At 43.1% G+C, this 17014-nt stretch overlaps 1 protein-coding gene across 1 annotated transcript in view; it reads right to left on the bottom strand.

Moving 5' to 3' along the window:
- zmiz1a (zinc finger, MIZ-type containing 1a) overlaps positions 1-17014 on the bottom strand; it is a 96363-nt gene that overhangs the window by 69924 nt on the left and 9425 nt on the right. Inside the window, 1 exon segment of the mRNA XM_020603257.1 lies at positions 2023-2122. The gene's annotated coding sequence lies outside the window, so the exon portion shown is untranslated.

Raw genomic sequence — 17014 nt, 5'->3', positions numbered from 1 at the left:
TTTTGGAAAACAGTAACTCCTGTGCTGAGACATCAAATCGCTGTTTTATGAACACAAAGTCAACTTACACAATAAATAAATACAGGGTCATGACATCATCTGTATCGAGTGATTGAAAAATCTGAGCGAAGACAAAGTTGTTCTCTTAACCTTGGTGCTCTGTTGTTCTTGAAAGCTGTGTTTCACGTTCACATCAGCTACAGCGGCTGTGTGCGTAGGCTGCATAATGAAATCGTAACCTTTGATGCAGAACTGTAAATTTCACCTTTAGTGTTGACAGAACACACCGAAGCACCCATGGCAAACTCAGACACAAACACACTCTTCCTCTCTTCTCAATCTCAACTCTGTCATCTCACAACGGCCGCAGTGTTCAGTGTCAACACTGACCATATTATGTGGTGCCACGGCCACCATTAAAAATAGGGGGGGGGATACTCCTCTGTAAACAGCAAGAGTCTGTAACATGTTTGCAGTAATGATACGCTTTCTAAACAAATTAAGCCAGAGAAGCTGTACATTACTCATCCTGGCTGTCTGGCCAAATTCTGCCTCAACAGCACAGTCTGATCCACTGTTGGTGAACTGCATATGTGTTAATATGAGAGAAGGAGAAAACCAACCAATATGAGCCCACGGATATAAGGTTGTCTTCCTATACTGTCAGGTGTCTGCATCCGTGTGCTGTAGACTAGCTTAGCCTGGCTTTATTTCACTGTGCATTTCTCGGCACTTTGTCAGGGGCCTGTGTGCGTGTATTTTTGTGCTTATGTGTGTTAAACCTGTCGCTTTCTGTGCTCTGATGGCCGTGTGCTAACTGCTTTGGCTGATCCCCGTTAGCAGTGCATGTGTATACAGTATCTGAGTCTGTCTGCCTTCATATGCGTGTGCATCTGTGTGTATGTGAGGCAGATGTTCCCTGGGTGGTACCACTGCTCAGCATTGACATACAAAGATTAAACAGCACTTTATTTATTTTTTTACCCCCCCACCCCATCCCATCCTCCTTAACCGCTGGTTTAAAGGTGAAAAAAAAAAAAAAAAAAAAAAAAAAAAGGTCCTTACACCAACCAGAAATGGGGGAAAACTGGTTTCCACTATTATGCATCTTACTGCTGGAATGAGATAGAAAAATAGAAACACTTGTGCCTTTGAGAGATTTTAAAATTATTAGCCAATATTACTAATAATGGTTGTGATTATTTTAACCAGCGTTGCCATGTTTGTGTCTGCTGTGTTAGGCTGAACAAGCTGTATTTAATTTTGCCTCATGGTTTTATTCTACACAAAGCTCTCTTGCAAAAGAGATCTTGAATTCATTGAGACTCCCTGGACCCTGACAAAATGTTTAACTAAGTAAAAAAAAAAAAAAGAATATTACAGGAAAGGCAAAAAGAGTGGAAAACTGGACCTAGATGGACTAGTTTAGCACTACTTTAAACCAACCTTTTGGGGTTTGGAACATGAGTAGAGCATTGAGTGAAGCTCTCAGTAAGCTCTTCAGAATATCGTGTTTCATTTCGATTTAATACCAAACTGCTATATTATGGCATCTTTAGTCAGAAATGCAGATTGCAGCTTCAGATTTTAGAAAAAGTCAGGAAATGCTAAATTGTCGCTAGAAATCTGCTCGGACAGTTTCTCCTCTATTTCTCAGTCCTACGTTTGCCCACTGTAAAAAAAAACTACAGAAAATGTGATTTCAGTCATGGCATGATGATTTTGTTCTGTTCTCCAGGTACTGACACTGGCCCCAGGCTCCTTGGCGGGAACTGGTTGGGGCTTTTTACACAGGGCCAAACGGGATCCTGCAGAGCTCCTCATAAACAGCAGCTGCAGACTGCTCAGCTCCCAGCTCCTCCCCAGCCACCATCCCAGGAGGGTCCAATCAAAACCAGCCCCATTACTCCCTCACTTCGCCTTTGCGTGCCACGTCTGCTCCGTGTCAGACAAGAGAGCCAGGACTGAACCAAAGAGCGTGCACACTCATCGAGCTACAGACTGAAAGAAAAATCTATTTACCTGTGTGAACTCTGACCTCAATGATACTGCCGCTCCCCCGCCCCACCCTTCATGTATTCCTCGTGCGCAGTCCCTCGCTGACCCCTCCTTAAGTGATGATCTGAGGAAGGAAGGAAAACAGAAGAAAAGATTGTTAAATTTCTTTTAATGGAACGCCAGGGAGAACCTGGTTCAGACAGAGGACTAATGTATCACAGAGAAATACACCTCGGCATTGAAAAATGTATGCAGGGAGCTGCGAAGGAGTTTGTTATACTGCCCCTTTTACTCTGCCTCCTAACCCTGCCGGAGAGCCAGTGAACCAATGAACAACTGCACCACCCATCACACTGCCCTGATCGTATGCTGCAGCAGCCCTGTATATCGCCCCATGCGACGCCCTCCCCCCCCCCCCCCCCCCCATCCCCCTGCCCTGATCGTAGTCCGCAGCAGCCCTGTATATCGCCCCATGCGGCGCCCCCCCCCCCCCCCACCCACTGCACAGGAACAATGTCCTTCCTAAAGGTTATCAGCAGCCTGACGCTTGGTCAGCCCTCATCCTGAGTCCATTACACACAGAGCGCTGAGATTCAGTGCCTTAATACACCTCTCTTAGTTTCCCCTCACTGCTTCGCGGGGCCCTTTAAAAGGCTGATACACAATCAGCACAGGCCCAGAACACAAACATACATTCACAAGCTTAGGGACTTAGTCTGTACCAGCATATTGCCATTGTCATCTGTGGTGCTCTTCCATTTGACTGCTCTAAGTTTTCTTTTGTTGTTTGGATTCACCTCTCTGATCTGTTACATGCCCAGCACAGAAATTAGCAACTAACTGGTGAACATAGTGGAGCACTGAGCAAATCTAAAAGACCAGAAAATACCTACAGGAGCAAATAACAGAGCTAAAAAAAGTGGCAAAAACACGAGCCCACACGAATCTTACTAGATGTGTATATTTGTTATTACATTGGCAACAGCAAAAGTTATAATATATTGTGTTTGTGGGCCCCAAGTAGCCAAAATATCATTCCATGCAGTTTTAGATAAAGGAAAAAAGTATGTCAGCTAATTTTAGCATTTTCAGTACTGTCCTTTTGGGATCACGGTATTCAAAATTAAACACACTATTAAAATTACTATCTGTTATTATTAAATATCTCATTCATTTGCTTAGGATTTAAACAAAAATGGATAACTGAAAACAAAGACTCTTTATATTATTCTCAACAACCAAAGAAAGTACAGTCTTTATCTTTATGACCCTCTGACAAAGACAGCCCGCAATCTCTTCCATTGTTTCTTCACTTGCAATCTGTAAAACTGAAGCAAACAAGCTTCCTCTGCTTCAGGCTGCCCTCGTTGCCATTTTCCAAGAGGTACAGCAGGTCTCGGCTTTTCTAATCAAAGCTGAAGAGAAACCGGCGCCCACTGATGACACTTCCGTGCACAAAAGCCTGAGAAAGTGGAAGGATTTTGATAGTGGTAATGCGATAAGGAACTACAACAACTTTATGGGTGAAATGTTTTAGCACATCTTTGACTGCATCAGGACTGAATCTAAAATATATCCTGTTTGTTTTTTAGACAACAAAACATGGATGGTTTAAACAAGAGGGATGCCAGTGAGAAGGGAGGGTACTGACGAGGCTGATTCTGGAGTGAAGCCAAAAAGAGGAGGACAGGGCAGAGGAGAAAGCCATAAATACACAGGGACGCAAGCAGGTGTCGCAGACAACTGTGATTTACAGGGACTACATCCCGAACAGTGCTGACAGGTAAGCCCATTAGGCTGATATTACCCAGCTATAACACGCACCAAAGGACCCTCTTAAAAATGGGTGTGCAGCCAGTGTGTAAAAGGTGAAGGGTTTAAGAGCTGGCCATATATTAAAATCTAAAAACTCAGCAATTACATCTTTATTGAGCTGATTTTCAATTGGTGTTCAATCCATCACGTTTTTTTTAAGGTGATGTCATTTAGCAACCACACACACGAGAGATGTTTGCAGCACAGGTTGGACTAGATTCAGCTCTACTGGGCCAATGTTTTTCCTGATCCTCTGAAATGATCCTCAAAGCTGGCGAATGCAAAGAAGAGCTAAATACTGAGAAGCCAGAGCATTTCTGCATATTGGAAACTGTCGGGGAGCAATCACTGAAGAATGCAAACGTTTATGAGGAACTAAATGCACTAGAACATCAAGCAGAGATCTGCAATCGAGTTTCACTTGTAATACTGCGTGAGCAACACAAGACTACAAGAAAATTGCTACCACTTGAGCAGCACACTACAGATGGTGTTGAGAGCGACGCAGCACAAAGCAATGTGTTCCTTAATAACCTGGTGAATATTGCAGTGAAAAGCTGAGTGCTTCGTACTAAGTTCTGCAGACTCCTGCTTTTTTTTTAACCTCCTGTCAGACATATGAACTCTTTCATCCTGGAAATAAGAGGCTGTGATCCTCAAAGAAAATAATCGTGTTAAATGAGGGTTGTGTCTGCATCCATAACTTCTGAATGTGTGGGGGCCTTTGGGGGGTTAGAGGTGCCTCTGGGGGAACTTTGAATGTAAACTCAACCCTCCACAAGAGCCAGTCATCTCCTGCTTCCTAATCAACACTCGGTAGTCATATCTGATGATGCGGCTGTTCATTCACCGAGATAAACAAATTTTCTGTGCAAACTCTTCAAATGCTGAAAATAACAAAGCCTAAGTTTGCCCGTTAAAAGCCCTTAACACCACCACGTTTACTTTAGCTTCCCGGGGGGAATCCTAGTCTCAAGCAGCTGTTCAACTCATATACATATACACACACACACACACACACACCTTATCATCCGAGGCCGAGGAAGCAGAAGGGCTATAAAAGCCAACCTCATCTCCTTAAAACAGGCAGGGCTGTCCCTGGGCGTCTTAACACAACTCATCAACTGTTAAACCAGAGAGAGGCAGAGCAGTAAAAATCAATGCCCCCAACCGTTAAGCTAAAAGCAGTAGGCTAATAAATGTAATTGATTACCTCTATGTAAATAGAAGAACTCTAAAAACCAGAGAATGCAATTTAAAGCAGCAGAGTCTCTGAAATCGATTGACGCTATAAGCGAAAGAAGCCATTTCCCTCTAGCCGAGATAAAACACTTTACTATGAGCTGTCAGATACTTATCAGGAGGAAATTAGCACAGGAATACCATTTTCCCAAAACAAACAGGTCAAGTGTTTCTCCCCGTTCAGTGGTCTCTCTCTCTCACTCTCCTTCACTCTCTCCTGCTCTGATATCATCTGTTATTTTCTCCATTTAAATGCCAACAGTGAGCAGGCTGGGGCTGCATTTCATTCAAACAGATCATGTGTGCCAGCAGGAGCGGGCTGTTGTTTGAAACGGAGAAGATGAGGTCTTGGGTTCGCCTCGGCTCCCAGGAGCAACCCCAGAGCCTGCCAGCACCTGTGCACGCACACACACACACACACACAGTGTGACGCAAGTCCGTCCTGAATCTCCAAGCCAGATCTCACCAAAACAATATTTGCGTTTTTGGCCTGCAGTCTGTGTTCCTGGCTGAAAAAAAGAAAGGCAAAAAACAAAAAACAAAAAAAACACAAAGCGAAATAAAACACACACAGAACAGAACACAAAGAGATGTCAAAGCAGGCAGCAGCCCACACAAGGCTGCCTTGTCGGAGAGAGAAGAGGGCAGCTCGGCGTCAACATCAACACCAGTTCTGCAGTCATCGCTCAGCAGGTAATTATGATAACAACGTGTTCCCTAGGCAGCCTCTCTCTGATTTAGTTTCTGAGCACTTACCCTTCCTAAAATCTCCACCCGATAACATCTGATATGATTACAAAGTCAAGATCCTTTTCAAGGAGCGCCCACTTATGTGCCTCTAATTTGGCATATAGTAACTCTCCCTCTTGTGACTACTCAGTGATGCTTCTCATCTTATTGTGTGTGCTTAGTTAAGATGCTGCACCATTCTGATTTCCATAACATTTTGGAAAATGCCATGACATAAATGAACCTCACCTACCAACGCCATCTGTTACTGAGTGTTCCACTGCCTGCTATTACCTTTGATTGTAAACACAGCCCTGCTACATGGGAAAATACATAATTTCCTTGTGCCTGTTATCATCCAGTTTGAACAGTGGGAGTCTGGCCCTGAATGGAGTCAGCAGAGTTGACCCTGTGATTACCTCTGTGGTGCAGCATTTTCCATGGCTGTCATCACAGCCGACCCCTTAAACAGCCAGCACTGCTCTGCAACGGGGCAAGGCTGTTGACATACTGAAGACATTTAAGATAATCCCGGAGATGTCTTTGTGTTTTCCAAGATTACATCTTCAAAGGGAAAACGCAGCCGGCAGCTTCTACTTGAAAGGGAGAGAGAGAGAGAGAGAGATGGAGGGCTCTCTTTCTGAACGAGGGGGTGAAATAACTCAAGAATGCAATCATGGTTCTGGAGTGGAAGAAAGCCTGTCCTGGCTAGCTAAGCTGGCAGGAGGGTGGGGGGTGGGGGTAGAGAGGAATCAGACCCGAGAGAGAAAACACACCTGCTGGATGGGATAAATCAGAGTGAGGTAAAGAGAGGATTTTCAACTGTGTGTACTGACGAAGGCTGTAAATCACTGGCCCCGTCTTTTATCATGTTTGCTATGTTGTCGATGTTGAATGCTCAGCTTTGGAAGGTAAAATACGCACAATCAATGACAGTTCTATCCCAGTGATATTATGCTACAGTATAAAATACAGAGCCGATCAAAGGTCTCAATGGTAACAGCTAGAAATCGCCACTAGCGCTGGATAATGGGCAGCATTTATAACTCCTGCTGTATACATCTGTACCTCTACTGCGTCATCAGCTATACTGAAACCCAGAGAAAGGTCATTGGTTATGTTTGTTACAAGCATCTCTCAGTCCAAACTGTTGACTGTATATACAATGGACAGGCTGACAGCCCCCAGAAGTGGAGCCACCACGAATCAAACGCTCCCTGGTGGCTGGTTGGAGCATAGGTCATAAATCCTGCCTCCTCCATGTTAGTGGATGGGACATGAGCCAAACTCAAAGTACAAATCAGTGGTGATTTCTGTCCCTTTGGTGACAAGTGGTCACGTTCCTGGTTAGTTTGTGTGTAATCAGTTATTTGATTATATGAAAAAGGAGTTTATTTTGGATGACTTGACAGCTTTGACTGGCGGTCTGATGCCGTCACTCCACCTCCGGTTGCTGCTGCACAGAATCTAGCAGCAAAAAGGCAAGACGGCAGCAGTCATTATGTTAATTTCATGTTTTATTAAAGTAAATTAGTTATTTTGTTTCATTCTGTGTCCTCCTCTTGTTTTGTCATGGTTTCAGAGTCGGGTTGTGACAATGTCGACGGGCCAAACACACTCCTTTAATGAGCACCACTTAATTTAATTACTTGTCATGGAGTGCACAGCCTGTATAAACAGAGAAAAATAACCTTGATGATGTGATCGGGGTTATCTCTGTCTGGGCTTGAAGACAACAAATTGATAACAGAAAGCCCACATTACAAACTGGGACTTGTAGTTTTGAAGATCTGGGAAATAGGGTGAGTCTATGAAAGAGGATACTGAAGGATCCTGTGTTTGAGTAGCTTGATCTTTACAGTCAAATGAAAGCTGGGATATCTGTATGTTAGTATATCAGGCCACATCCGCTTGAAGCCATCTTTTGGATCAAGATGTGACAAAGTGTGGTGTGTCCCAAATAAAGTGAACTTAGAGTTGATTAATCACTGATGGGAGATTTGTCCTCTGCATGTGACCCATCTTCACTATTTCAAACTTCCTGCTCCCTGCGGATGCTGCAACTCCAGTGATCATTACTTATCTCCTGCGTAGCTTCCAGGCAGCTCTCTCACACAGTGTGCTTTACATACTGCATCATCACAAAGCATTTTTAGATATTTTGCATGATATTTGCTGCCACACATCCCCCCCCTGCGTAAAACAGGCATTAGAGATGCTGAAATGAAATGTATTATACTCAAATTGCTTAGGAAGTATTAATTAAAAACATGAAATTATGACTCATATCTGCAACAAATGTCAGCAGTGACGTCCTCAGTGGCTGTGAGCACCTCTTAATGAGTCATGGAAATGTTTGCTAACATGGCTCTGACGGACATAGAAATCACTCAGCAGTATCCTTTCCAGCCTCTGACCAGCACTGTGATAACATCGGTGCTAATTATAGCACAGGAATAGTTTGTTAGGGGGAGAACTGTGATTAGCACATAAGTCATAATAGCAATTTCTACTACCGCAAGTAACACGCAAAAACCGAGTCTTTCTCTGCTTCCTTTACTGAGTCCTCCTCCTCAGCTGGCTTGGTGACATCATCAGTGAGTCAGCGACCAGAACCCAGAGCTGGGATCAAAAGGCAGAGAACGTGGTCTGTCTAGTATCACCTGCACATTCCGTACACCACGAGAAGTCACAAACACACAGACAAAGAGGCACAACTTACACAACCATCAGGCTATTTCTGAGCCGCAGGAAAACAAATCTGCCATGGGCAGGACACTGGGACTGAGTAGACCAATGGGTTGATTCATAATTGAGTCTCACAGAAAGGAACCTATTTGAGAATGAGCAGCAGTACACAACTATGGAAGTGTTGACAAAAGCAGCAGCAGCGGCGTTGGGTACTGTATGGTTCCTCTGATCAAGTTCTGCGGTGGGCCCCTCCTCCGTCCCTCCAGCCTCACTGGCCACGGTTGAAAAATTAATGCAGCAAACTGACAACACTTAGGGCCTCTCTCTCTCTCTCTCTCCCCACCCTCCCATGTACCAAACAGGATCAATTACCACAGCAGAGCTCCACTCAGCAGCGTTAAAGAAACAAGAGGCACTCTCCATCACAGCTGTGTGTGTGTGTGCACGTGCAAGTGAGTGTCTGAGCTTTATGATGAGCAGAAAGAGGAGGAGGTGGTGGTAATAGTCTGTTTGCTTCTCTCTAATGACAGTAGCAGAGTGGATTAGTGAGCCTCCTAACCCATCAGCATCACTCCTCCCCAGTAAGTGACAGAGCATGTAAATAACCAGTTGTGGCCCCCAGCAGGAGGAAAGAAAAGACAGGGCCACTAACAAACTGAGAAAGTCTGGTGTTATGTGAGCTTTTGGTCCGTTTCCCCTTCATTTGTATGCAGGAGGAGATTTCAAGGAGTTCAATTTCTACAACATCAGCCAAGTAATTCAAATGCAGCACATCTGACTGGAGAGGATAACATAAAAAAAAAAGGCATCAGCAGAAACGGCAGCAGGCAGTAATCCCCCAGCAGTGGCAGCCCCCATACAGGCCTTATCAGTGGCAGCCATAGGGCTCTTCTAATAACCCTGCTGATGCTCTGCAGGGCAAAGACAGACAGGACGATGGACACACAGACAGACAGCTTTCACTGCCCACTTAAAAGAAGTGTTTGAGCGCCAGCTATCAGCCCGTCACTGAGCATGTGCACAGACTGGGAGCGTGTTTCCCTCCCTGTGCCGAGTGCAATGTTCTCACAACTTCATAGACGCTCTCACTTTCATATAACATGCTAGTGTTTACTGCCCCACCTATTAACCCCCCTACACACACATTTTGCATTTATAACTGTGTTGTCTAAACTCAAGCAGGCATGGTGCTGCTGCAGCCCCAGTTGGAGCGTATCTGACTCCGGCATCATTATCACAATTCAAAAGGTCAAGCACAGTGTATCCAGATTCTTTTCTGTGATGTATGCCTTTGTGCCATTACCTCTGTTCACATTAGTCTCCATCTGTAAATCTAATCATACCGCACCACCATGGCAGCTCCTGGTCCTCTCAGGACAGAAGCCAAGGCTGAGAGGAGACAGCTTATGTAAATACACCGCTGTTGACACAATATGGGCAAGTACACGTTGACTCATCGCGAAGATGAGGCAAACCGATCAGGGTACAGATAACAACAGCTTATTGCTTATATTGTTTGTTTTCATTTACTGTCACCATCTAGTGTTATCTTCGCATCTCTGCTCGTTGATATATTTTTTATATATTCAAGTCTATTTTGTTGTTACTGAAACTGACCCAAAAAAAAAATGCTGTTTCAGTTCTGTAGAGCTCCATTTGTAATGTCAATTAACTTGAATAATGACACCAATAAATGACGGGTGACGCAAAACAGAGCAGCAGCATCAAACACAAGCACTTCCAACGGTCCTCTGCACATGCAGTTTTATATGCGAGGCAGTAACCATTACCTCCAGAAGGCTCCACAACCACTTGGAGTGTCATGAAGACATCTACTCTCATGCGCCTTGAAGCAACCTTGGAGCACTTCGAGCACAGTGGCTGGACACTCAGCTCTGTGGCTGCCACATGCAAGCATAAAGGCTTAATCAGGTCTCTTGTGGAAGTACAGCAGTGCTTTCTGACAGATTTCCTCTGCGAGGTCTGACAGGAGCCTTGGTGATGACACAGAGAAGCCTGCAGGCCTGTCAGCTCATCCTGATGCAGCTCAAACTAGCACTGAGCTCCGCGGAACTTCTAGTGCCGCGCTGACACGCGCTCGTACGTTGGCTGACACAAATCTCCAGCATCACTTCAAACGCTCACCGATTCCCTCAACAACATATCCGACATGAGATTCTCAACGTAAACGCGGACTGAGTCATTCCAGCTTTTAAATTCGATGTTGTGTGGAACACTACCATTGCAAATTAGAGTCCAGATATGTAGGAGAACAACAATGTCTTAGCATAAAGCCAGCTGGATCAGAGGCTGCAGAGAAGATGAACTGCTATAAGGTTAAGTTTTTTTTGGTATGCAATGTTTAGCTGACGTTTTCACGCTATTAATAGATTAACAACCATTAATACTGTTATAAATGATGTCTTCTACAAGCACTTTTCTTTGATGAGAGCATAAAACTTCAACAAACCAGTGTTAATTGTTGCAGCCTTTATTACATCACCATCACACGTCTCGGTAAAAAAAAAAAAGTTTTACGCAATCGATACAAAGCACTAATTCCTTTGACAGATGTTATCAACTCAAGATTTCAAGATGGTAACCGATATTTTATGTGCCACCAAGATGCAAGGAGCGAGCTTTAAATAATTGATGGTGCTGGAGCAGGGAGATTTTTAACCACTCTCCTGTTGTTATCAATCATTAATGGAGTTTCCATCAAAAACACTTCAACCCCTCAAGTATCAAATCTCTCTTGAAGGTGGAGGGCCCACATTCAAACATCCCACTTAATCAAAGGGCACACAATGTGCTCCCTCTTTTTCACGTTTTCACTTGGGCAAATTAGGATAATAACAGCACAGATTGCAAAATTGTTCACAGCTTAAGTGTAAAAGTAGGCATTTTAGCCGAGGTCTTCTTATGTGTGTGATGAGGGTTAATGGGAAAATTCTGAATTTTTAAACTGCAATGCAAAAAAAAAGCAGCCTGCCAGCCAGCATGTTTTACTTTCTTTCTCTTTTTACTGCTGTGAAGGTATATATAGAGCTGTTTAAAGCTTTGTAAAGCTGCAAGGCCTGCCTGGTCAAAGTCACAGAGGACACGATACGCATCAGCGTTTTAAAGGGTAGAGAGGCATAACACTGCTTCTACCCTTCAAAACAACCACAAGGTTTCGCACGGCACATGTAAAGCTGCACAAACACACACACACACACACACACACACACCAGAGTCAGCTAGAGTTTACTGCTTTGGATTGACTTTAAGGGATCAGCCAACATCCTTCTATCTCTAAGTCCACCACCCAGCTGGGGTTACGTCATGTTAAAATGTTTTTTTTTTTTTTTTTACCACTGCAGCCTTCTCCAACAATCCCACAGCCTCATATACCACATGTACATCCTACACATACTAGACTACATCAGCACATCAGTGATAGCAGAAATGATAGAGTATTCCAAATTACCCATCAAGATGGTTGTGACAGTGTTCTGCGTGCCAGTGATCAGTGTCATGGCACAGAGCCAGCGGAGGTTCTGTTTGATTTGTAGCTGAGTAGCGGGTGGTACACCATCAGGGCTGCAGTGGCACTCTCCTTCACTTTCTCTCTCTCCCCCTTTCTCCTTCTGTCAGCCACCCCTCCCTGTGCCCCTTTCTCTCACTACCCTCACCACCATCATTCCCCAAGCCCACACACACACACACACACACACACACACACACACACACACACTGTCCTGTTTCACTAGCCTGACCTTGCCTGTCATCACTACAAATCACCTTTTCTAGGCTGCTGCATAACAAGTGCACAGAGAGGACGCTAAGAGGATTCGGCTGGAGAAGCTTCTAGCTTGAAAAGTTCAGGTGCACAAAGTGAGCAGGATGCATCTGGGTTTAAAACAGAAGTCTTTGCTTTTATTAAAATATGGAGAGAGAGAGGTTTTTATGCAGTATAGTGCTGAAATGATGAGTTTGTTAATGGATTAATCTAAAGAAAATTTGACAATGACGAATAATCAAGAAGACTAATGGGGATATTTACTAAACTCAGATACAAAGAATATTGTGTTACTGCAATTTTTCAATTTAGCAGCATGCTTACTAAGACTAATAATGTAATTAGCCTCAGCAGTGTTAATCTGAATACACTTCCGCTGGTGCCTGTATTGGCCATGTGGACCTAGATGCAGCACAGAACAGTGTGTATGCTGCTAATGAACTTTAAAACCACTTGAAGAAATCAACTAAAATATTTCCAGACTGCAATCGTGTCGTCCTCTGCAGCCAAAGCATCTTTCATTTCCACTCAGTAATTGAAGAATTATATGGTTAATAGTTGGGGTGGAGGAAAAACAAATAAATAAAAGGTTTTAATCTTGATTCCTGTTTGAACAAAACAGATTCATGAAATCCAGACAAGTATACAGAGATTACTAGTTCTAAGTGGCTTAGTTTGAGTTGTGCTGTGTGTTAAATGTCTTCGTGGGTTTTTACAACATGCACAAAAAGGTTATTTTAAGTGATAAAGTATCGTAGATGATAGCTGACTACATTAGCATTACATCATGAATTGAATTAAATCGTAATCAAATAGAATCGAGACCTCGGTATCCAGCCCCAGTTATTAGCTTAAATCAAAAGTAAAACCACACTAATCGTAAATAATATAAGGGCTGTGCAGGCCTGCTAACATTTTAAAAATAAAACCCACTGAACGCTATAAATGTACAGTATGTGTGAAAGATGTGCAGTCACTGTTATAATGAGATACAGTATGACAGTGCACAACAAGCTACATCAAGGTGAATGCATGTTATTGAGGAGTAACATCAATCTATGAAGGAGTGATTTATACAATGTAAACATACTGGGAGCCTTGGCGGTATAAGTGAAATGAATTCATGCACAGAGCCAGCCAGCTAATATTTGCTTAGTGAATGTTATCTGGAATTTGTAGTGCAGCTGTTTGTTTTTTTATGTATTATTAGCCATGGATTTGTCTGGTCATGTGAGCCATTCTAGTTTTACATTCGCGCAGAAAACCAGTGCTACTGAATCACTGCTCTATATAAAGACTATGTACAGTATTCATTTGCACATCCTGACCTCTTCATAGTGACCATATCTAAACATGTATTTTCAATTTTACTGTTATGTGCACTTGAAAAAGCATTTATATTCATTTATGTCATAGAGCCATCACTGGCTTGGGCTCCTGCCAAAAAAGTGTCACAGGTCAATTATCTTTCAAAAGATGACAGCCACGTCTGCCATTTATCTAACCTCGGCCTGATTTCCATCTAGGAGGTTGATACTAAGTAAACAACATGTGAAGATATCCATTTCGAAAGGAGGCAGGCGTCATAAAAGGGACTAATCTGCTTGTCATACTGCTGACTCACATGAGATGAGCTGAATCAAAGCAGCTTCAGACTCGGTGACTCAGGAGCTTTGTAAAGCTCAGTATTCCTGGGGCTTTGAGTTAATCAAAATGGGTCAACTCTTTTAACATAAAGGACCATACCTGCGGTTTTGTAAACCTCTGAATCACTGCCTACATCTTAGATGTTTCTCAGCGAATCGAAGATGCGGTGCTCACTGGCGGCCGTCTCCCTGGTTAGAAAACAAGACGGCAAATCAGAGCGGTTTGCGTTTTCCCCTGCGTATGTCTGCTGCTGGTGGAGTTTGCTGGGAGTGAAGACAACATTAAGGATATTTAAGACTGATAGACAAACTGCAAAAACCTCCTGTTCATGTCCACTTTGCAATACTGAATGTCAGTACAGCAGCTGCTTGGCTGTAGTTTCTTATTCGGTAACAAGACCCTGCAAAAATGACATGATCCTTCACATAGACATAACCAGTTCAATAATTTACATTTTTAGCTTTACTATACTTTATTAATCCCTGTAGGGCAATTTCTTACCAAGGGTGGTGCTGTCAGTTGCTGCCTGGCCACCGGGAGCAAATAGAGGTTCAGTGACTGGGAGATGACTGCTCTACCCCTACCTAGTAAATATATAATGCAAAGACAGTTACTGTGGGGGATATACAGTATGATACAGCCGGTTCATATACACAACACACATCTAGCACTGGGGAGGTGATATCAGTGGGTGTAATCCAACTCTCAACTATAAATCAGAATCTATACTATAGGTACCTACAGTGTGACTCCGGTTAACCCCTCGCAGCTTTAGGGCAGTCTCCTCCCTAGCAGAAAACAGACACAAGGTGTTGCATGTTGGGCTCAATATATATAAGTCATACTGTACACTATTACCAACTGCTTTCCAAAGAACAGCAATAGTCTGTAGAGCGGCTGCCAGGCTTTGGTTTCTAAAAGATTAAATGTGAAAATCAAGTTATAGAGAGTTGAACCTTATTTAAGACAGATAATCCATCACAGTGTGAGCAGCGTGGTCCAGCGGGAACCATTTTCAAAACTGACAGTCAAAAGCTAAAAAAAATAAAAATAAAAAAAAAAATGTTGAAAGCGGCGCTTGGACAGGCCGTATTGTCAGAAAATCAAATCAGGATGTAAGTGAGTAAACATGGGTGTGAAAAAGAGCATCTGACTTTTGTTGGTTGCTTTATAAAAGGCTGCTCTCAAATTTCAGATGTTGTAGCAAGCACACCAGCAATAGTTTTACTTTTATCTGCACCACTATGTTCAGATAACATAACTTAAGGGCAACTAAAATACACAATGTACTGTGATGGATTAGCTGTCTCAAGTTTCAAGTCTCTAAGTTAAATTTCATAATTTGGTGAAATGAACAAAGACAAATGGCAGCCTGGGAGGTGGGAAATCAATCTGAAAATACTAGAATTAAGTGTGCAGTTAATGAACTACTGCTAATGGTCCTTTAATAGTCCATCTTCAACAGCTTCCTCAAACAGCTTTTGAGGAAAAACTACCACTGCAACACCAGGAAACGTCAAATCTGGATCAACTCACTGCCTTTAACTTCTCAAGAACAGTGCTGGGTATCGAACATCTGTACTTTTATAGTATCGACTGAATTACTTCAATTCCATCGAGTATGAAAAAATGCTTTTCTACATTTCTATTTATTGATGTTAATGAAACTTAAGGTTGTGGTAAATAGGTTGTCTTTTTATGTTATGAAACTGCTTCAAGTGCACAAAAATGCCAAGGAATTGAAAAATAAAACTAATGATCTGTACCAAACTGTGTAATGTATGCATATTTCTTTTTGTTAAAACTGATTTTATAAAATTGGTACTGATAAAAAGTATCATTTAGGAACCGGTATCAAAGTCAAGGTATCAGTATCGGTATCAAGGATTTTGTCATGATACTCAAGAAGGTATGTGAAGTACCAAAACTTGGCAGGCAGCATGTATGTCAATCCACAGTTACACGCTAACACAGCTAAACAGCCACAATTAACATCCTTTTCTTCGTTCTGTCATTGCTTTGTGTCATTAATGGCACTGCCCCAGGCACAAAGATCCAGTTTAACTGTCAAAATCCGCCTTTCAGATCAACTGCACAGCACATCATCGCAGCTTGATAAAGCACATTTCATTCTGCTCGCTGCACCTGTGGGTCGAAGGAAGTGCTTTATCGGGAAGACATGGTACACTGCCAGCCCTGTTTGACTTTTATACAGTTCAAACAAAAGAAGCTCTACATAAAGACAACAAACAGCTTAACACCCTGGTGTGTGTGTGTGTGTGCAATGTGAATTTTAATGAGAAAGACAGAGGAACAGAGAAGGGAAGAAAGGCCAAAGCACAGAGACGGAGCTCTCAGACTGTCGCCCACCGTGTTTGGACTGGCGGCTGCTACTCTTTGTGACCCCAATACTTCGAGCACACAGATCAGATCAGGGACATTGTGCGACAGATGTCTGCCCTGGCACTCTGCTCCAGGCATGAGTGCTGCTGGCACACACACTAAAGGGAGGGGCAAAAGGGAGAGAAGGAGGTGAGCACCGAGAAGAAGGACTGGGGGAAAAATGGCAAAGAGGAGAAAGGGGAGGAGAGGAGAGTTCGCCCACGGAAAATGTCATCAGTTGGACAAGATCTACTGTGTCATGTTTCCGTTAGACAGCTACCAGTTAGGTAAGAAAGTCACACTACAAGTTTAGACATACCTCAGGGTGTGACGCTCAACCTGACTGACCTGGGAGGAACAGAAGACCTCACATGCACTAAATCACCATCAGTGATCTTTTTTAAAAACCAAGAGGCTGTGTCTAAATCAGTGTATGACCTCTGCATCGCAGCTCTCCCTCCGTATTTCCACTTTGAGAAAAGAAGATGAGAAGAGAGGAAGAGAGCTAATTATAGCATCATAGCAGGATGGCCAGAAACAAAGTTGATTATCATCATCATCAAGAAGGCACAAAGGAAACCTGCAGCCTCCTTCCTGCCACTACAATGCAATAGAGAGGCTTTTAGCCTTCGTAATGATTTAGAAAGTGACAAGTCAAACAGATTTACTGTGACAGCCTGAAAGCAAACAGCAGAAACACTATTACTGCTCACATGACCAGATCCCCCC

Source organism: Monopterus albus, unplaced genomic scaffold (assembly GCF_001952655.1).
Source record: "Monopterus albus unplaced genomic scaffold, M_albus_1.0 scaffold60.1, whole genome shotgun sequence".
NCBI lineage: Eukaryota > Metazoa > Chordata > Actinopteri > Synbranchiformes > Synbranchidae > Monopterus > Monopterus albus.
The sequence above is the reverse complement of the archived record's forward strand: the minus strand, read 5'-3'. Positions and strand labels throughout refer to the sequence as shown.